Raw genomic sequence first — 22,001 nt, 5'->3', positions numbered from 1 at the left:
TGAAATTAATAAAGTTTGGCCTCAATTACAAAAGGGGTTTATTCAGACATACCTTTGGTTTGTCTGAAGATTAATAACCCCTCTTGTTAAAGTAAAATATGTCCAACACAAGAGGCCCTCAGCTCTCATCTGTTTGCCCAGCTGTTGGACAGGACAAGGTAAAAAAAAAAAAAAAAAAAAAAAAAAAAAAAAAACAGTACAGCATTTATACATTTGATGACAAAATACCCAAATTCAGACAAAAACAAGTTGAATAATCTCATTCTTGTAGAATTCAAACTGCAATACAAATAAAAGTCAATGAACCAAAGAAAATTTTCTTTCAAGATTGATTTTTTTATACTGACAATCAGTTGGAAATATATTATACTGTGCAGCTTTTCTTACTGTAAAAGCATCAGTATCATATAAAAGCCATATGCGGAGACAATGTGGTTGGTAATGGTAGTGATGGAATGAAGTGGAATGACTTCATCTCTTTCCACTGAGATGGAGGAGCGAGGCTCAGAAGTGGGGGGTGGACCCAGCAGCAGCAGTGGTTTCATCGTCCCGCTTGAGTTTAAGACAGAAGAGGACGAGTGAAGTTCTCACGTTTAAGTATTTGTCTGTCAGGAGGTCTGCTCCTTCAGTAAGACGTTCACATGGACTCAAGCTTAAAGCTTTGCAGCAGTTTGACAAACAGGCGGAAAAGTGAAGACAAAGGATTGAGGCCCACAACTGGAAAATGAGTGAACACTGCTGCATTCTCCTAAAAGGCCAGAGGGGGCATCATCCAGCTGCTCCTGCAGGGTCAAATCAAAGCTTTTCATCACCATCAAGTGCCATGACTTGATTTCTGCACACGATAGAAGAGTAGGAACATCAGTGCATCGTGATCAGCTCAGCCAGTCATTCCGTCTGCATAATGTTTTGTTCATAATGTCTTCTTTTAGTAGAAATCTCTTCTTCCTTTTGAAGGGAAGCTGTAAATGTAATTCTTGCCACTTTTTAAAAAAAAATTGTGGTAATACTTAACTTTATAAAGATTTGTTTATCTTTCCTAAAGATATACAACACTATCTCCTCTCATTTTGAGCACATCTGGGACATCACGTCTCGTCCATCCGTCAGCACCAGGTTACACCACGGACTGCCCAGGAGTTGGCGGATGCTTTAGTCCAGGTGTGGGAGGAGATCCCCAGGAGACCATCCACCGCCTCATCAGAAGCATTCCCAGGCGTTGCGGGGATGTCATACAGGCACATAGAGGTCACGCCCCCTACTGCGCCTCATTTTGACTTGTTCCAAAGACATTACATCCAAGTTGGATCAGGCTGTAGTGAGTTTTTCCACTTTGACTAGGATTCCACATCCAGACCTCCATAGGGTGATAAATAGAATATCCATTAACAATTTTTGTATGATTGTGTTGTCAGCACATGCAGCTGTAAAGAAGAAAGCATTTTAAAAGAATGTTTCATTTATTCAGGTACAGGATGTGTTTTCGTAGTGTTCCCTTTATTGTGTCTTAGCAGTGTAGTTAAATTACATGAGAATTAGTAATTAGGATACTAGCAAGCCCTGATTGAAGTGCAGCAATGCATGCATTGCTTTTCATCAGTTGGAAGTGGTGTCTGCTGGCTTTGTCCTAACTTGAGACTGAGCGCTGCTGATGCATCCGCTGGGAGCCGCAACCCGTCTTCAGATGTTCACAAGCAGCAACAAGCAGCAAAAGGCAGACAGACGAGCTTTTCTTTACCTTCTATGCAGCCTCAGAATCATATAGACACACATCACAGCTCCCTCAGATTCAGTGGTGTTAACACAACAACACAACACGGGCCAGACAAGAGCTAGAGCGGCTTTACCGTCCATCAGGAACCAAAGCACTAACACAGTCACAGGCCCATTCACACATTCTTTCATCCTCTAAGTGTGGCAGGACTGTAAGCAGAGCTCAACCAGCCACCTTGAGCAATCCCTCTGGGAGCAGAACAGCTAATGCTGGGGCACAAACCCTTACAACCTTTGATCTGCTTCTTCTTTTTGGTCCACAGAAAGTGTGTGCACCTTCATACAATAGTGACCTGCACAGAGTTTGTTTGCAAGTAAGCCAATTCCAGTACTCTCAACTGGATCACAGTTGATCAGTTTAGTCCAAAACAGGATGAAGGTGAACTTTCACACCCAAAAACCAAAAGAACTGTCCACAGGAAAGACCTGGTACAGAGAGCAGACGCCAACTAAAGAAAAATGGTGTCAAACACACTGTGATAGCAGCCTGGCTTTCAGAGATAGCACGGCTTTCTCTATCAGGGCTATCCGTAAAGATGAAAACAGACAATTTTTGCATGTTGAGTGTGAATTGAAAATACAATATTTAGGAAAAAAGACCCAATCAATACAAAAACAAACAGTTCTTGGAGACGTTTAAAGTTTTAGTTCTCCAGAAATCCTTGAAATCGTATATATTTTTGTCTCATTGCCTGTGTGTTGCCAAATTCTCCTAACTTGTGCATTCCTGGCTCTTGATTACATTTTGGACTTGGTTTATCTGATAACTTGCATACAAAAGGAAACATTAGCATACTTTTGTTTGCAAAGACTTTTGCTGAGATTCTGGTAAAAATGAAACATCTAGATCCAAACCTTCATGCTATATGGATGAGATCACAAGTATTAACAGGTGATCATTTACTGTGTAACCCAACAACAATAGTTTTTAATGCACATTGCATCAAAACGTTAGCACCCCCTTGTGGTTACAGAGCTACAATAGCACTTGTGCTAAAGATGAGCCGCACATCAGCATGTGTAACAATTTGAAGGCTTCTGCATATCTACTTTTCTACAATTATAAAGCTATAGCTTCAAATTAAATAATTCAATAATTTATTCATTCATTTTTTCATAAAGGAACTTCCACCACCAGCCAAGGAGGCCCAAAGTGCTGTACACAGTGAAAAAACAAACACAGAAAATTATAAAGTCATAAAACATAAAAGAATAAAAGGCACTAAACCAATTTAAAACAGAGATTCAAAGTAGCACAATAACAGGGCTAGGCTGATGCTAAAGCGCTGAAATAGAGGAACAATTCTTTTTTAAAACTCTCTAAGAGCTGGACCTCTCTAATCACCGGTTACAACTCATTCCATAGTTTAGGGGGCAACCCAGCAAACACACGGTCCCCCCGAAACCTACGCTTTGTTCTGTGAACCATGAACACAAACTGGTTGGTGGAACGTAAGGACTATAGGGGGCATATTTTAAAAGCAGACTGCAGAGGTTAGAAGGTGCCGTTCCTGCCAGGGACCTAAAAGCAAGGACCAGAATTTGAATAAAAAGCAAGTATTTCACAGAGACACCAGTTCAAAAAGACCAAGATCAGTGTTATCTGGTCAAAGTTCTTTGCCCCACAAAAACAGAAACAATAAAAGCTAGGAACCAGATAATGATAAATCATGTAATAAAATGGTTACGGTAATGGGGTGGGATTATATAAATTCTTTTCCTTCCACTCCCTTTCAAGCAATATTTATTAATATGACTAATAATCCTCAGTTTTATAGGTCATTGTATGAATGTATAACTGATGATTGTATTGTTTTTGTTTAGTATTCTTATTTGATTGCTTGAAATAAAAAATTTCAAATCAAATCAAATCAAACAAATCAATCTGGCTGCTGCATTTTGGACAAGCTGCACCCTGGCATTTAAACCCTAGCCCAGCACACAAAGTGCTGCAATAATGTAACCCTTGTTCTATCCTAGACACTTTAGCATTGCGAGTTGGGTCATCTAGACCCACTAGACAGTGCTCTGAACCTTTTTTCTTCAATGATTTGTGATCTTCACTGGTGTCCATGGATTACATGAAATCTTTCCACCTTTATCCACCTTTGTCATGGTAGGGGGAACACCTCAATGGAAGGGGGGGTCATCTAAGATAGCACAAGGACAAAATGAAGGCACGGGTGAAAAATTCAAGGCTCTTTTTTGATCTAAAAGACTTAATCCTAGCCAGACGTCAGATCTGGAAAAAAGCAGGACTTTGATCACTTTTCAGATAAGGCTTTCAGCTAGTTTGATTTTCTGATAACTAATAAAGAATAAAAGAAAAGATCTATAGATCAGATTTCCATCTGATCTACATCTGACAAGCCTGAATGATGAATAAAATCTGCCTGATGTGTTCATATAATTGTCCATTGTCTATTGTAGAGGTACACATGGACCTGTTTGAAGATTTATTTACTCACACAATAAACTAGATTGTTGAGCTTCTTTCTTTAAGACGGTAAAATGATTTTTGTTGATTCATCTGTCCCTAATTCAAACCATAACCAATTTCTACCTAAACCCTTGTCATGTCTTGTCAGTCTTAGGTTTTGTCCTGAGTTGGGCACTTTTGGTCAATGTCTGTCTCCTGTGTTGTCTTTGCAGCAGCACCGCCACAGAGGAAACAACTCTTCTCCACCGTCGGTCATCCTATGCAATGCAAGGTCGCTGCATAAGTAAATGGAAGAGCTAAGAGCATCTACAAAGCACTGCTTCCAGTACAGAGACTCTGGCATCATGGTGTTCACAGAGTCTTGGCTGTCCCAGGACATTCCCGACACTCATCCAGCTTGACAACTTCTCGTGCTGGAGAACGGACCGTAATAACTCCTCTGGAAAGAGCAAAGGTGGGGGCATCTGTGGTAATGTGAACAATAACTGATGCAAACAAATCTCTACAAGAGACTCTGTATGCTGCCCGGATGTTGAGAAGTTGTGCCCATCTCTAAGACCATTCTATCTCCCCAGAGAATTTGGGCACATTATAATTTGTGCTGTTTATATTCCCCATAGCGGCAACGCCAAAAACGCAGCACATTTGCCATCTGAATGCTGCCACACACAGTCACAGCACAATCCTACTGCTCCCGTCTTCATTCTTGTAGACTTCAATCATTGCAAATTAAAGAATATTTACCCAGATTTCAACAATATGTCAAATCTGTTACCAGGAACAGTTCAATCTTAGACAGAGGATATGGAAATATAAATGATGCTCATACAGCCAAGCCATTGCCACCGCTGTCTCACTCGGATCACTGCAATGTTAACCTGTTGCCCACGTATTATGGAGTCCTATCCTGTTCATAATTAAATAAATAAATATTTAATTAAATAAATAAATATAACCTCATGCAAATACACAATCAACCACTAAATCTCTCAGAAATATATAAAAAGATCATGAAATTGTGAAAAACCTGCACACAGATTTTAAATTAGCCATTATATTGTTCAATATATTTCATTTTGCTTTAAAAACCTGTTCAATATTTTAAAACAGCATTTTAAAATATTTCTTTTATTCATGTGGAATATTATTATAATTCTGTCTTTTTTCAGAAGCTCGTATTTCAAAATCAATATTTTCCAAAGTAGCTTTGTTTTTATTTCATGTTGCTGTTTTTCACAATGACTGATTTATTTCATGAAGAGCTTTTTCAGGAGAATGAGTCTATCTGTCAATCAGTGAATGTGGGCGGGATCTAAACGCTCATTGGCTCATCCATGGAAATCGACTCTTATTCCTCGATACCCGCTCAGCGGTGTGCCAGTCAGATAGATGACATATTTCTGCGATATCCCCGCGGCTTTGCTGACTTTGCAGGAGGTGAGCTGGCGGACCAACAGAGTCAGACCAGGCAGCTGCCCAAAGCGGAACAAGCCTGCTCAGGCCTCCTGAACCTTATATTTTTCTATTTTCATTGAGACAATGATTATAATCAGGTCCTATGATTTTATTTTTCCCTCCCAGGAATATGTTGAACCTTTCCTGCGATGACGTTTCTGACGGTGGTCGGAAAACGCAGCGGAGATCCGGGATTGATTGAGCAATTCTGCAGCCACGGTTTACTCCAAGAATCAGGCTCTGTACTTTGGAGGAAACCTTTTTTTACTATTACTTTTCCGGGGGACAGGGCAACAGACCCTTAACTTGCGCTCACACACACACACTTGCCGGGCGCTGTGATTTACACGTAATTTAAGGCGTAGTTTGACTGCAGGAGCTGAAGCAGACTCTCTCTGGGATGATCTCATGAACTCAAACATGGAAACATTGTTATCATGTAGAACTATTCAAAATAAATAAACCTGGTCTCTTAACACTCCGTGTGCATTGTGCATCCATGCATTTTTACTGAGCAAGCAAAGGCAACCGCTCCATGTGGCTATCAGGTTCAAGCATTAGCTGGTAGCCCCTCCCACACGCGGCATGTTGCGTTCAAGGAACTCCAGTTCATAGAAGTTTTGTGGAACTCCAACAACCACCCAGCCTAACTTAGGCCACTACTAGATGTTAATGAGAAGATGAAAATTGCCAAACCGACCACAAAATCACCTGAATTATGCACACTCGTCCAAAGCCACTTTTATCCGCAAATTTAGAACAGAAACTGCCCAATTTCTGGTAACGCTGTGGATGTGTTGAGGTGCATACTCCCCCTAGTGTTGAGGGGTGTGCATTGCGCCGTCACGTTTGGTGAAGTATCTTCTATCGATGTAGTCAGGGTGCTGCTGCTCATGTCTGAGTAAAGGAGTAGCCAATCACAAAAGTGTCTCCGCCTTTTCTAGTTTGATTGACAGACAGACTCATTCTCCTGAAAAAGCTCTTCATGAAATAAATCAGTCATTGTGAAAAACAGCAACATGAAATAAAAACAAAGCTACTTTGGAAAATATTGAATTTGAAATCCAAGGTTCTGAAAAAAGAAGTACAATTATAATAATATTCCACATGAATAAAATGAATATTTTAAAATCTTCTTTTTTCTCTTTCGGCTTTTCCCATCAGGGGTCGCCACAGCGAATCATCCTTTTCCACCTCACTCTATCATGAACATCTTCTTCCCTAACGTTAGCCAACTTCATGTCCTCTGTTAAGACATCCATATATCTCCTCTTTGGCCGTCCTCTTGTCCTCCTGCCAGGCAGCTCCATCTCCAACATCCTTCTACCAATATATCCACTATCCCTCCTCTGAACATGTCCAAACCATCTCAGTCTGGCTTCTCTGACTTTGTCGCTAACACAGGCAACATGAGCCGTCCCTCTGATGTACTCGTTCCTTATCCTGTCTAACCTGGTCACTCCTAAGGAGAACCTCAACATCTTCATCTCTGCTACCTCCATCTCAGATCTACGAACACACAATGCAGCTCCTTCTGACCATCTCTGTACTTTTCCATCAACATTCTCAAAGCAAAAATGGCATCAGTGGTGCTCTTACGGGGCATGAAACCATACTGCTGCTCACAAATCTCCACCTTCTTCCTAAGCCTGGCTTCCACTACTCTTTCCCACAGCTTCATTGTGTGGCTCATCAACTTTATTCCTCTATAGTTGCTGCAGTTCTGCGTGTCACCCTTGTTCTTAAAGATCGGGACCAGAACGCTTCTCCTCCATTCCTCAGGCATCTTCTCACTCTCTAAAATCCTATTGAACAAACTCGTTAGAAATTCCACTGCTGTCTCTCCTAAGCACTTCCATACCTCCACAGGTACGTCATCAGGACCAACGGCCTTTCCGCTCTTCATCCTTTTCAGAGCCTTCCTAACCTCATCCTTTCCAATCTCTGCTACTTCCTGCTCCACAACAACCACATCTTCCTCCCTTCTTTCCCTGTCATTTTCCTCGTTCATCAGCTCCTCAAAATACTCCTTCCATCTTTTTTGTACACTCTCCTGGGTTGTTAGCACCTTTCCATCTCTGTCCTTAATCACCCTTATCTGTTGCACGTCCTTCCCATCTCTGTCTCTCTGTCTGGCTAGCCTGTACAAGTCCTTTTCTCCTTCCTTTGTGTCTAACCTGTCATAAAGCTCATCGTAAGCTTTCTGTTTGGCCTTTGCCACCTCTCTCTTCACTCTACGCTGCGCTTCCTTGTACTCCTGTCTACCTTCCTCAGTCCTTTCTACATCCCACTTCCTTTTAGCCAACCTCTTCCTCTGGACGCATTCCTGTACTTCCTCATTCCACCACCAAGTGTCTTTACCGTCTTTCCTCTTTCCAGATGACACACCTAGCACCTTCCTACCTGTTTCCCTGATAATCTCTGCTGTAGTTTCCCAGTCATCTGGAAGCTCATCCTGACCACCCAGGACCTGTCTCAACTTCTGCCTAAATTCCTCACAAGTTTCTTCATTCTGTAGCTTCCACCACTTGGTCTTCTTTTCTGTTTTCCCTCTCTTCTTATTCCTGACCTCCAGAGTCATCTTACACACCACCATGCGGTGCTGTCTGGCTACACTCTCTCCTACCACCACTTTGCAGTCATTAACCTCTCTCAAATGACCTCGTCTACATAGGATGTAGTCCACCTGAGTACTCCTACCTCCACTTCTGTATGTCACTCTATGTTCCTCTCTCTTCTGGAAGTAAGTGTTGACTACAGCCATTTCCATCCTCTTCGCAAAGTCCACCACCATCTGTCCCTCCAGATTCCTTTCCTTCACACCAAACCTGCCCATCACCTCCTCATCACCTCTGTTGCCCTCACCAACATGCCCATTAAAGTCTGCTCCAATAACAACTCTCTCTCCTCTGGGAAAACTCTCTATGACCTCATCCAACTCACTCCAGAATCTCTCCTTCACTTCTAACTCACAGCCAACCTGTGGCGCATACCCACTGACTACATTCACCATCACCCCTTCAATTTCTAACTTTAGGCTCATCATCCTGTCTGAGACTCTTTTCACCTCTAGAACCCTGTTTACAAACTCCCCCTTCAGAATCACTCCTACCCCGTTTCTCTTCCTATCAACACCATGATAGAACAGTTTGTATCCTCCTCCAATACTACGTGCCTTGCTGCCCTTCCACCTTGTCTCCTGCACACACAGTACATCTACCTTCCTTCTCTCCATCATGTCTGCCAGCTCTCTGCCTTTCCCTGTCATTGTGCCAACGTTAAGAGTCCCTATTCTCAAACCTATGTTCCTGCCTTTTCCCTTCTCTCTCTGGCCACGGACCCTTCTGCCTCCCCTCTTTCTTCGACCAACAGTAGTCAAATTTCCACCGACACCCTGTGGGTTAACAGCATCGGTGGCGGTCGTTGTTAACCCGGGCCTCGACCGATCCGGTATGTCTAAAGTGTTGTGGATGATTCGCATGGTTATTTTGGCAATTTTTACGCCGGATGCCCTTCCTGACGCAACCCTCTCTATTTATCCGGGCTTGGGACCGGCACAGAAGTAACTGGCTTGCAACCCCTGTGGCTAGATTAAAATGAATATTTTAAAATGCTGTTTTAAAATAATGAACAGGTTTTTAAAGCAAAATGAAATATATTGAATAATATAATGGCTAATTTAAAATTTTTGTGCAGGTTTTTTACCATTTCATGATCTTTTTATATATTTATGAGAGATTTATTGGTTTATTGTGTATTTGCATTAAGTCATATTTATTTATTTAATTAAATATTTATTTATTTAATTATGAACACTATAGGACTCCATAAATGTATAAGACCAAACTCAAGTCCTGCAAACCACAGCAGAGGTCTGTGCTAATATGGTCCACAAAAAGCATTGGGACTCTGAGTAGTTGCTTTGTGTGCACAGACTGGAGTATTTTTTATTCTATGGATATTGACGAGGCCACAGTAATTGTTTCAGATTACATACAATTCTGTATTGATTGTGTTGTGCCTAAAGACTATTCTACAATATCCCAACAATGAGCCTTACATTTCAAAAAGTGTTAAAACAAGTTTTGACAAAAAGAAACTGGCCTTTAGAAACAAAGACAGAGCTGAGATTTCCACTGCCCAAAAGGAATTAAATATTATGCTGAAAGAAGCTAGACACAGGTTTAAAAAGGAATTAGAGGACAATCTTTCTTCCATGAATTCTAAGCAATTATGGGACTCCATAAAACATATGACTAATATGACTCCCTCCAGATCTCAATATTCCTTCTCTGATGATTTACAGAAAGCAACTTTTTCACACGGTTTTAGACCCAGGATTTTTCTCTAAATGCACATACTCTTATCAATCTTTTGAATTGAGATAGTAGTGATTGAATTAACGTCACTCCACTTTCGATTACATTTTTGGGGTATCAATAAAAAAATCTAATGGCCCAGATGGGTTGCCAGCCATAGTTTTTAAAAACTGTCCATGGCCTGCTGTCCCATATTTCAGAAATGCTTGGATATACAGCGTTCCAGAGCTGTGGAAAAAATCTACAATCATACCAGTCCCCAAAACATCTTGCCCGTCTACGAACAGTGATTTTAGACCAATTGCATTGACATGTGTGGTAATGAAATGTTTCGCAATGTTCATTGTGACTCAAAACTGAGGTATGTTCTCAGTTAGACCCCTTCAGTTGGCTTATAGGCGTGGCCGAAGCACAGAGAACGCAGTTGCTTGTCTAGTGCAGGGGTGGCGATCACGCGGCTCTTGAGCCAAATGCAGCTTTCGGCCAATAAAAATGCGGCTCTTTGCCTCTTACCATATTTTTTATTTACCGTATTTCGACCATACGACTATGGTGCAGTACACCTAAGTTTGACATCAAGAGCCAAATTTTTTCACTGTGAGAGTCAAAAAGCCAAACCACACACTGACCTGCCAAGACGCACACACACAAACTTAAACCTTGTGCTATCCTAGGCACTTTAACATTGGGAGTGGGGTCATCTAGACCCACTAGACCAGGGGTCTCAAACTCGCGGCCCGCGGGCTATTTGCGGCCCCCAAGATGATATTTTGCGGCCCCCGCCGTAATATGTATGTTTAATGCGGCTCGCCAGTCTGTATGAATGATACTGTAACGACCCAGAGTTTGGACAGAGCTGCAGGGGGCCGGCGCCCCCCCTCTTTCTGCCAGTTGCAAGACCACAGTCATGTCAATCAGCGGTGGGCTGGTGACTGGTGGGAGAGAAGGAGGGGGGGTTTACCCGTGGGTGTGTGTGAGCGTTCAGTGAACGCTCTCGCAGGAGTTAGGAGAAGCTGGCTGTGTCTGTCGGTTCGTGCTGTAACCGTTCTGAGCTACAGAAACATTAATAAAGAGCTGTTGGACAACCGCCCGCCTAAGGAGCTTCCTTGCAGCCATTACAATACTTTTTCATTATCGTGAACCAACCAATCACAGTGGGGTATATGACTATTGGGGCGTGACAATGACTGGGCTTGAAAGCAGGAAACCTGACAGCCCCCCAGTGTTGCCAGATTGGGCGGGTTTCCGCCCAATTGGGCTTCTTTTGGTTATGTTGGGCGGGTAAAATTGGCATTGGGCGGGTCTATAAAATTTGGGCTGCTTTTCAAAATATTTAGCGGTTTTATTGTCATTATTATTATTTTTCTTATTATTTAAAATATTAAGTAAAAGTATACTAATTAATATATAGCCTAAAAAAAGCATTGTGAATATATGAAACATTACAGTAATCCCCCTGTTTAGTCCCCCCCCCCCCCCCCCCCCCCCCCCGTGAATAACAAAAATCAGCGAATAATTGACGCTGTTTTAAAACTCCCAGAGCCTCTGCAGAGTCAGAACCCTATTCTGCCGTTTGGGTTCATTTCCAAAAGATGGAGATGATGCAGGGCTTTTATTGGCTTTTATTAACCTTGTCAGAATGGTTACAGCTCGAACAAAAATAGCGCAGCCTGCTTATACACTCAGCCGGAGGAGAACGTTCAGCCAACGCGCACCCAGGTAGGCCCCGCCCCCTCTAATCAACCAGTCACCAGCCCACCGCTGATTGACATACGCTGTGGTCCAGCAACTGGCAGTGGCAGAAAGAGGGGGGCGCCATCAAAAGCCATCTAGAGTACACGATACGAGAAACCTATAACTGGATTTTCTGTACTTATTTTATAAAAAAAATTATTATAACAGACTTATTATATAATAATTTATTATTATTGCGTCATTTTTTATTAGGCTACGGCTATACTTTTACGTTCAACATTAGGTTTTTGCTAGGTTGAGATTTGGGCTGGTTTTTATTGACGTGGGCGGGTTTTTATGGAGTCCTATACTGTTCATAATTAAATAAATAAATATTTAATTCAATAAATAAATATGACGTCATGCAAATACACAATCAACCAATAAATCTCTTATAAATATATAAAAAGATCATGAAATTGTGAAAAACCTGCACACTGATTTTAAATTAACCATTGTATTATTCAATATATTTCATTTTGCTTTAAAAACATGTTCATTATTTTAAAACAGCATTTTAAAAATATTCATTTTAATCATGTGGAATATATTATAATTTTACGTCTTTTTTCAGAACCTCGGATTTCAAAATCAATATTTTCCAAAGTAGCTTTGTTTTTATTTAATGTTGCTGTTTTTCACAATGGCTGATTTATTTCATGAAGAGCTTTTTCAGGAGAATGAGTCTATCTGTCAATCAAACTAGACAAGGCGGAGACACTTTTGTGATTGGCTAATCCTTTACCCAGACATGAGCAGCAGCACCCTAACTCCCCTGACTATATCGATCGAAGATGCGTCAGCAAACGTGATGGCGCAATGCACACCCCTCAACACTAGGGGGAGTATGCACCTCAACACATCCACAGTGTTACAAGAAATTGGGCAGTTTTGGTTCTAAATTTGCGGATAAAAGTGGCTTTGGGCGAGTGTGCATAATTCAGGTGATTTTGTGGTCGGTTTGGCAATTTTCATCTTCTCATGAACGTATAGTAGTGGTCTAAGTTAGGCTGAGTGGTTGTTGGAGTTCCACTAAGCTTCTATGAACTGGAGTTTCCATGAACGCACCATGCCGCGTGTGGGAGGGGCAACAAGCTAATGTTTTTAGCCTTATAGCCACATGGAGCGGTTGCTTGTGCTTATCTCAGTAACAATGCATGGAAGCACAATGAACATGGAGTGTGTTAAGATGTCAGAAACGTCATCGCAGGAAAGGTTCAACATTTTTCTTGAGAGGGAAAAATAAAACCAGAGGACCTGATTATAATCATTGTCTCATTGAAAATAGAAAAATATCATAAGGTTCAGGAGGCCCGAGCAGGCTTGTCCCGCTTTGCACAGCTGCCTGGTCTCACTCTGTCGATCCTCCTGCGAGCCGACATATATGTCACGATGTGAGCTGTGAGTGAATGGCGTAAGAATGAGGAGTGTGAAAGATGTTGACGACCGGAGCTCCTTTGTGGTTTGGTCCACACAAACCCTCAAACTACAAAAACAGAGTTGTGGATGTTTGCATCTTCTGCAGCAGACAGATAGTTTGTCTCTATTTGATCTCTAATGTCAGCAAAGCCTCGCGGATATCGCTGAAATATGTCATCTCTCTGACTGGCACACCGCTGAGCGGGTATCGAGGAATATGAGTCGATTTCCATGGATCAGCCAATGAGCGTTTAGATCCCGCCCACTTTCACTGATTGACAGAAGGACCCATTCTGCTGAAAAAGCTCTTCATGAAATAAATACGCCATTGTGAAAAACAGCAACATGAAATAAAAACAAAGCTACTTTGGAAAATATTGATTTTGAAATATCAGCTTCTGAAAAAAGACAGAATTATAGTAAAATTCAACATGATTAAAAATGAATATTTTAAAATGCTGTTTTAAAATAATGAACATGTTTTTAAAGCAAAATGAAATATATTGAATAATACAATGACTAATTTAAAATCAGTGTGCTGGTTTTTCACAATTTCATGATCTTTTTATGTATTTATGAGAGATTTATTGGTTGATTGTGTATTTGCATGGGGTCATATTTATTTATTGAATTAAATATTTATTTATTTAATTATGAACAGTATAGGACTCCATAGGTTTTACGATGAGTTTGGGCTGGAAACTGTCACTCAGATCTGGCAACACTGCAGCCCCCTCCCCGGACCACATGAAGGAGTTCCTTACTTTCCTTTAGAACGTATCTATTCGCTCGTAATTTTCTAAATGCATGCAGTCCGTGCTGAACTTTTCTCTGGGTCACACAGACCCGGAGGTTACGAGGGTTACAGTTAAGCGCGCGGCGTCGCATCCCCCCAACCAAACAGTTTATGCACGGCTGTTACGGCAGCACACCGCTCCCACGGGATTCGGGTCAGCTGAGGAGAATAAATGTCCCACACCTACATGCGTGACAGCTAACGGGGCTCGAACTTTAAACACGTGTGAGCAACAACACGGTTTAGTGAAAATGCAAGGAAGCCTGGATCATTGGGGACACCAGGTCGGGGGGGGGGGGGGGGGGTGATGGCAAATCTGCAGCGAGACTGAAGGAGAACAGGAAGTTGAAGTTCAATTCAGTTCAATGTAGTTTAAATATTCCTCTCCCCCTTAGTATGATCTGTGTTATTATATATTTTATATTTATTTGAATGTTTTGTAATGGATGTAGCCTATTTTTAATCAATTGGTATTTTAAATTGTTTCAATTTCTCTCTTAACTATAAAAACCATCAGGACACATGTCCCATAATGCATTGTTTTGTAGTCATAGGGCAGCTTTTAGTCAGTTCAGTACTAAATTTCCAGCTGCGTTCGCTTAGGTTGGCGCCTTGCTCCGCCCCTTTCCTCGTGATATTTTTGTGATGATTGACAGGTGATGTTTGTGCAAAAACAAAAACCTACGTCACACACCAGGTGATCTACGCAGCGTTGCGTCCACCTGGGTGATCTCAAACACGCTTGTTGTGCATCTTGGCTGCACATATTTGGTGTCACCAAGATCCATTTCCATCCTTTTTTTGAGCCTTTGTCTGATCTCAGGTATCAGTAACGATTGTTCTGATCTCCAGTGAACAGCGCCCGTTATTTTATGAACCACAGTTTGAATTCAGTATACAAACATAGGAGTGGCTGACCGGCTGCTCTACAATAACTTGTGACCAGGGTTTAAATGTGCAAAAAGTCATAAGAAAGAAAATCCAAAAATGGTTTCTGAATTTTGTTTCTCCTTTACTGATTTTTGGTTTAAAGAGTAAACTAAAAAAAAAATAATTCAAAACAGGCTCTAAATAGGGAGCACACACTCTCTGACTTCTCCACCTTAAATGTCAATAAGTCCAGTCCAGATTTACAGACAATCATCTTCATCCACACTGAGGGTCTCAGCTGTTTGGGAGGAAGTGCTGCCAATTGTCCATCACTAAGAAGACAAGAGAAGAACCATTGATGGATTTACAGAACTGTAGAATTGGAGTCTTATTTTGTGTTTAATAGTTATAATTCAACAGTGTTAACTAAACTGTCTTAATAAGGATGTTTAAATCAGAAAACAGCATAGATAGAAGACTGAATGAACAGAAATGTACTATAAATTTATTTACTTATTGTTTTTGTTTTGTTTACGTATTTTATTTTATTGAATGAAAATTTTATAAGTAAATTATCTACAGAAAACAGTTACTAATAGAGTATAGTTAATAGTTTAGTATAGTGCATCTTCCATACAAATTTATTTGCTCTCAGACACTCACAAGTTGTGTATGTGTGCGTTGAAGTTGCGGCCCTCCCTCAGCTAGACCCTGCCTTCAGTGGCCCCCAGGTAAATTGAGTTTGAGACCCCTGCACTAGACAGAGCTCTGAACCTTTGTTCTTCAATGATTTGTGATATTCACTGGTGTCCATGGATTACATGAAATCTTTCCACCTTTATCCACCTTTGTCATGGTAGGGAGAACACCTCAATGGAGGGGGGGGGGGGGGGGGCATCTAAGATAGCACAAGGGTTACAGCCGTATTATTTTCCATAACACACTCCTCTCCCTACAACAGAACAGCAAGTATTGTACTTGTGTTTATTTCTAGGAAAGTGTCCAGCCTCAATACACACATCAAATGCAGCTTAGCCAGAGTTAACACAGGAGGTCAGATACCCCCCCATACACACAGGCACCTCGCTCTCATCTCACACACACACACACTCTCACTCTTTTCTCTGCCTCTATCCAACACACTACTACTCAGTGACGTGCGGTGAGGTTGATGCTGGTGAGCCACCGACTCCTTTGAAGTCAGATTTATGACGATAAAAACTGAATATTTCACCGTTCATCCAACAGTATTTAACTGGTAATTCTTTGTATCTCAACATTCCTCTTTCAATGACCCTTACACCAACAAATACACAAACATCTGGACAGAGCATCCTTCTGGTGTCTGAGTCATGCAGATTCACAATAAACACATTAAATACATTATATTTCAGATGTGTGGAGCATCCATTGATTTTAACCTTTATTAAAACAATTGCTTTTTTAACTTTTTTTTATTTAATGATTGACTTTTTGCATGAAAAGCTAATAATTGCTGGAATTTAAAATATTGTAATGACTCAACGCGTACATCACTGTAGCTGGGCTGCAAGCACTGAGCTGCCTATCAACTGGATGCATTGGAGAGCTGTCCGTGCCCCTCCTTTCCGGTTTTAGAGCCCGTTTCTTTGAACACACTCACAAACAGCCAAACAGCATGGACATCACTTCTGCTCACAGCCCTCTGACTCATGCTTTTACATCCAAGATTCCCCACTTCCCATGAGTCTTAGGGGCTGAAAGAGCTGCATGCTTATTGGCCGAGAGCCGCGTGTTCGCCACCCCTGACTTAGGTCATGCTCATGCCAGGAGTCCAGCTCTAAAAAAACTGACAAAACGGCAAAGAAAATTGAATACGTCTCATGTCCCACCAGAGACAACAGAACACTGGACTTACTGTATGCCAACTCCAAGGAGGCATACACTTCAACTGCTCTGCCCCCCCTGGGAAGATCTGACCACAACCTGGTTCATCTCCTGCCTGTGTACAAACCCTGTGTATGCAGGCAACCAGCTGTCTACCGCACTGTGAGGACATGGACTGATGAGACTGATGAGGCTCTGAAGGACTGTTTTGAAACTACAGTGTGGGAGGAACTGTGTGGTTCACATGGGGAGGACATTGACCGTCTAACAGATTGTATAACGGACTACATCAACTTCTGCGTGGAGAACACCGTACCCACCAGGAAAGTACGCTGCTTCTCCAACAATAAACCATGGATTACTCCTGAGATAAAGGCTCTCCTGAAGGAGAAGAAGAGGGCCTTTAAATCAGGCAACAAAGAGGAGCTGAGGGCTGTTCAGAAGGAGCTGAGACGCATCATCAGACAGGGAAAGATGAGCTACAAGAGGAAGTTGGAGGAGAAGCTGCAGCAAAACAACGTCAGCGGGGTGTGGCGAGGGCTGAGGACCATCACTGGATACAATGAGCCCGGCACTCAGGCTGAGGGGGACCAGACGTGGGTCAACGACCTGAATCTGTTTTTCAATAGATTCGACCAGTTGCCCACCCTGTCTCCACCACTGCTGCATTCAACGACCCCTACCCCTATTGTGCCTCATCCTGACACCTCTGACGACTCAGCCCGCAGCCCCCTCCCCTCACCAACCCCCACACTGCCACTCACAAAAGCCCAGGTGAGAAAGCAGCTCAGCAGAACAAAGGCTAGGAAAGCGTCGGGCCCAGATGGCATCAGCCCCAGGATCCTCAGGACGTGTGCAGATGAACTATGCAGCGTTATGCTGTACATGTTCAGTCTGAGCCTGAAGCTGGGGAAGGTGCCACAGCTGTGGAAGACATCCTGCGTGGTCCCGGTTCCAAAGACATCCCGGCCGACTGACTTCAAGGACTACAGACCGGTGGCGCTGACCTCTCATCTGATGAAGACGATGGAGAGGTTGGTGCTCACACATCTTCGTCCCATGGTCAGCCAGTCGATGGACCCGCTGCAGTTCCCCTACCAGCCCGGCATCGGAGTTGAGGATGCTGTCATCTTCCTCCTGGACAGAGCTCTGTCACACCTGGACCAGACTGGGAGCTCTGTGAGAGTCATGTTCTTCGACTTCCCCAGCGCTTTCAACACCATTCAACCGCTGCTGCTGAGGGACAAGTTGGTGCACATGGGCGTGGACCAGCATCTGTCTGCATGGATGTTGGACTACCTCTCAAACCGACTGCAGTACGTGAGGTCTCGCCACTGTGAGTCTGACATGATTGTCTGTAACACAGGAGCACCGCAGGGAACAGTTCTGGCTCCGTTCCTGTTCACTGTCTACACCGCAGACTTCATGTCCAGCTCAGCATCTGGTCACCTGCAGAAGTTCTCGGATGACTCTGCCGTTGTCGGACTAATCATGGATGACGATGACAGAGAGTATAGAGAACTGATTCAGAACTTTGTGGACTGGTGCCAGCGGAACTACCTCCAGATTATGCAGGGAAAACCAAGGAGCTGGTGGTAGACTTTCGCAGGCACACTCACTCTACATTAGCACCGGTGAAGATCCAAGGAAGGGACATAGAGAGAGTGGATTCATACAAGTACTTGGGTGTTCACCTCAACAATAAACTGGACTGGTCACACAATACAGAAGCACTGTACAAAAAAGGACAGAGCAGACTTTATCTGCTGAGGAGACTGAGGTCTTTTGGAGTGCAGGGATCACTCCTAAAGACTTTTTATGACTCTGTAGTGGCATCAGCCATCTTTTATGGATTGGTCTGCTGGTGTAGCAGCATCTCGGCTGGAGAGAGGAAGCGGCTGGAGAAGCTTGTGAAGAAGGCCAGCTCCGTTCTGGGGCTGCCTTTGGACTCAATGCAGGAGGTGGGAGAGAGGAGGATGGTAGCTAAGCTATCATCCATGATGGAGAACGACGCCCACCCCATGTATGAGTCTGTGTCCTCTCTGTGCAGCTCCTTCAGCGTCAGACTGATACATCCTAAAGGCCCGTACACACCGGGACGAATATTCGCCAGGCGTTATTCGCCAGCGTTTTTCGCCACGTTTTCTGTGTTCACACCCAGGCGATTTTCGCTGACGATGAGTGGAGTGAACATGCAATTTCATTCCCTGACATTAGATGGCGCTTAATGTAAAACAGAAATACTCCTGTACACAAGGTGGCGCTGCGCAACTTTACGCTTCTTAAAGTCGCTTTTCACTCAGAAGAAGAGAGCAAGTATTTACGCGCTTGTCAGAATCAAACAAAGAAAACATGAATATTTCAAGCACCAGTAGCTCCAACTGGTGCTTGGTTCGGGGATATTTTAGAATGTCCGTCATTATTGCTTCGCGGCTGTGTGTAGACGCTACTTGGCGTCTATCTTCTTCGCTGGTATGTGTGCTCAGCAAGGCAGTTTTGTGTTTGAGCGCCCCCAAGTTGTGTTTTACTGTAACTTCAGAAGCTCCAGACACGTGAGCAAAAGCGCCATTCTCATTGGTCGAGTAGATTTCGACGCGACGCGTCGAAAAAAAAAAACGAACCCGAGGCGTTTTGTTTTTTTTTGACGCTTTAACGCCTGGCGTTTTTTCGCGTCGGTGTGCACACTCTCGTTGGTGCCCTTTGTTTAGTCACGAGGCGTTAAACGTCGGCGAAAATCGCCGGCGAAATTCGTCCCGGTGTGAACAGGCCTTAAGTGTCTGAAGGAGCGACACCGCAGGTCGTTTCTACCTGCTGCCGTTGGACTGTACAACCTTAACTGCTCCCAGTGAACCACGTTAACCAAAATCATCGGCTCTGTCATATTTCTTTTATCCTGTGCAATAACCGATATATGGTCATCCTGTGCAATTTTTTTGGGAAATGTATGTGTATATTGTGTATATATGTGAGTATATTGACTCCACAGTTTGTTTCTTTTATATATTGCTCTCTCTCTGCCCTGTACTGCTGCCGCAAAAAGGAAATTTCCCCATCGTGGGACGAATAAAGGAATATCTTATCTTATCTTATATTTGATTTGTTATTTCCAATTAATATTTCTGGGCTTTTTTTTTGTTTTGCAGCATGTTCAAATTTGTATAATTTTGCCAGAATATATATTTTATGGAGAGCAAAATATTATATGTTATTTAAGGTTTAAGTTGATTTACTCTGTCTTAATATTCCTGTCTGTTTTTGTTCATATTTATGTTCAAAAAGTTCAGCTTTAAAGGTTTAAAAGTTTAGCTTTAGTGGATTCAATAAATGTTTATCTTAAAGCACGTTTAGGTTTTAAGCCCCCTGTGCGACGGAAAAGTTCATGCATTTTTGATGTAAAATGGCCAAATAACAAAAGAAAAAAACAAAAGGATGTCCTTAAATAGAGCGTGGGGGGTAGGGGGTTCAACTCAGTGTAGAACCGCCCCTGCTCCTGAGGAGTGACCAGCTGATTCTCCCCCCCGCTCCACCCTGCCTCCACCCTGCCTCCATCTGTCTCCTCCTCATCCTGCGTGGTCCTTTGTGCCCCCAACGGTCCCGTTCTCTGCACTCACATCCTTTCATTTTGGGCTCTGGAGGCAGATGTGACTAAAAATTCAAACTATTTACCCCGACAGGGGTAGAAATCTTTCCAAGTGAAAGAACATGAGAAAAGCCGCAGAAACATCATCCCATAAAACACACAGGGATTATTCAGGTGGAGCTGACTTCCAACCCGCAGACAGACAGCCGCAGGTCTCCTCTGGGTGACGAGACCCCAGACAGGACAAGCAAAGCGGACCGGAACCAGAACCGGGGATGCTCACCTTTGCCGTCTTTCTCCTTCTAACCCGAAACTTCTCTTTATTCTGGCGGACCGCGATCACAAAGGACGGACGGAGCGCCTGTCAAACTGTTCCGACGGACGGGATGGTTGACCAATGGGGTCTTCTGAGGGGGCGGGTCTTAAGGTGGACCATTTAATTATTTGGTTTTGTTTAACCTTTATTTATCCAGGCAAGACAGACGAAGACCTTTGCCCTAAAAGGGTAAGACCTGTTGAGAAAGAGAAATGAGATACAGGAGACAGAAAAAATCTGAATAAAATAATTAAAAAATGTTCTTTCATTTGCAGGTAAGATTACATGTTTCAGTTAGGGGGGGGGGTTTGTTTGTTATTTTGGCCTGGGTTCACCCTGAAGCCTTTTTGCTTCACTTTTAGTTATTGTTGGTTGTTTATTTATTTATAAATAAATTTGGTTATATTTTGTATGGAGACATTTGTTTGGTGTGTTAATTTAAAATTCGATAGCCAAAACCCTAGATACAGACGGGGGCGTAACACCTTGTGCTATCCTAGGCACTTTATCTAGGCCACTAGATTTCTAAAGTCTGTCTTGAACAGTGTGTTGCCATCAATTACTCAAATAGTTAACATGTCTCTTCAATCTGGAATATTTCCCGAGGCCTTAAAAACTGCAGTCATTAAACCTCTCCTGAAGAAAAGCGGTCTTGATCCCACTGTACTGAATAATTACAGACCTATCTCTAATCTGCCATTTTTAGGAAAAGTCCTTGAAAAAGTTGTCTACCAACAGCTCACTGATTTTCTCTTATTAAACAATTCATGTGATGTTTTCCAGTCAGGTCTTTTTTTTTTTTCGTATACTTTATTTATCCCTCAATGGGGAAATTCTTCTCCGTATTTGACCCATCCCCTGGGGGAGCGGTGAGCGTTAAGGACCCTCACTGAGTGATGTTAACTGCTCGTCATTGATATGATAATTGCCCCCAGTACCATTGTTTCTTCCCCTCCGGGAATCGAACCCTGGATTCCTGCATGGTAGCCGCTCACCTTACCCACCGAGCTACTCAGCCGTTTTGGACCCCATCATAGCACAGAAACCAACGACATCCGCCTGAACACTGATGATGGCAAAGTCTCTGTTAGACCTGAGTGCTGCCTTTGATACGGTTGATCATGGGATCCTTTTGTCGTTGCCTCTGCTCTCCAGAAGACGGCGTTAGCTTCGCCTGGAAAAAGGTATCCATGCCGGGCCGTGTCGGCTTCAGGCCAGCAACAACCACGGCTTTCTCACACAACTCCAGATGATGCAGCTTCAATGCTGCTGGCGCGTCTATTAACTTGCTGCTCTCCCTATTTTCTTGTTTTTCCCCTCCGCCATTTTTTTTTGAATATGTATTCTTCTTCGTCCACCCGCAACAGCCAATCTCGCTACGTGCGCCCCCTATCGACCCTCCGCAAAATCGTCTTACCAAAGGATGATTAATA

The 22,001-nt window shown here is 42.8% G+C and overlaps 1 protein-coding gene across 1 annotated transcript in view; it reads right to left on the bottom strand.

Moving 5' to 3' along the window:
• The window catches only part of afap1 (actin filament associated protein 1), a 122,408-nt gene extending 101,799 nt beyond the window's left edge, over nucleotides 1–20,609 (bottom strand). Inside the window, exon 1 of the mRNA XM_011473453.3 lies at nucleotides 20,536–20,609. The gene's annotated coding sequence lies outside the window, so the exon portion shown is untranslated. The remainder of the gene's footprint in view (nucleotides 1–20,535) is intronic.
• Nucleotides 20,610–22,001: the final 1,392 nt, after the last annotated feature.

The sequence above is a fragment of the Oryzias latipes genome, chromosome 18 (genome assembly GCF_002234675.1).
Source record: "Oryzias latipes chromosome 18, ASM223467v1".
Classification (NCBI taxonomy): domain Eukaryota; kingdom Metazoa; phylum Chordata; class Actinopteri; order Beloniformes; family Adrianichthyidae; genus Oryzias; species Oryzias latipes.
Note: the sequence above shows the minus strand (reverse complement) of the source record. Positions and strands in the feature narration are given on the sequence as shown.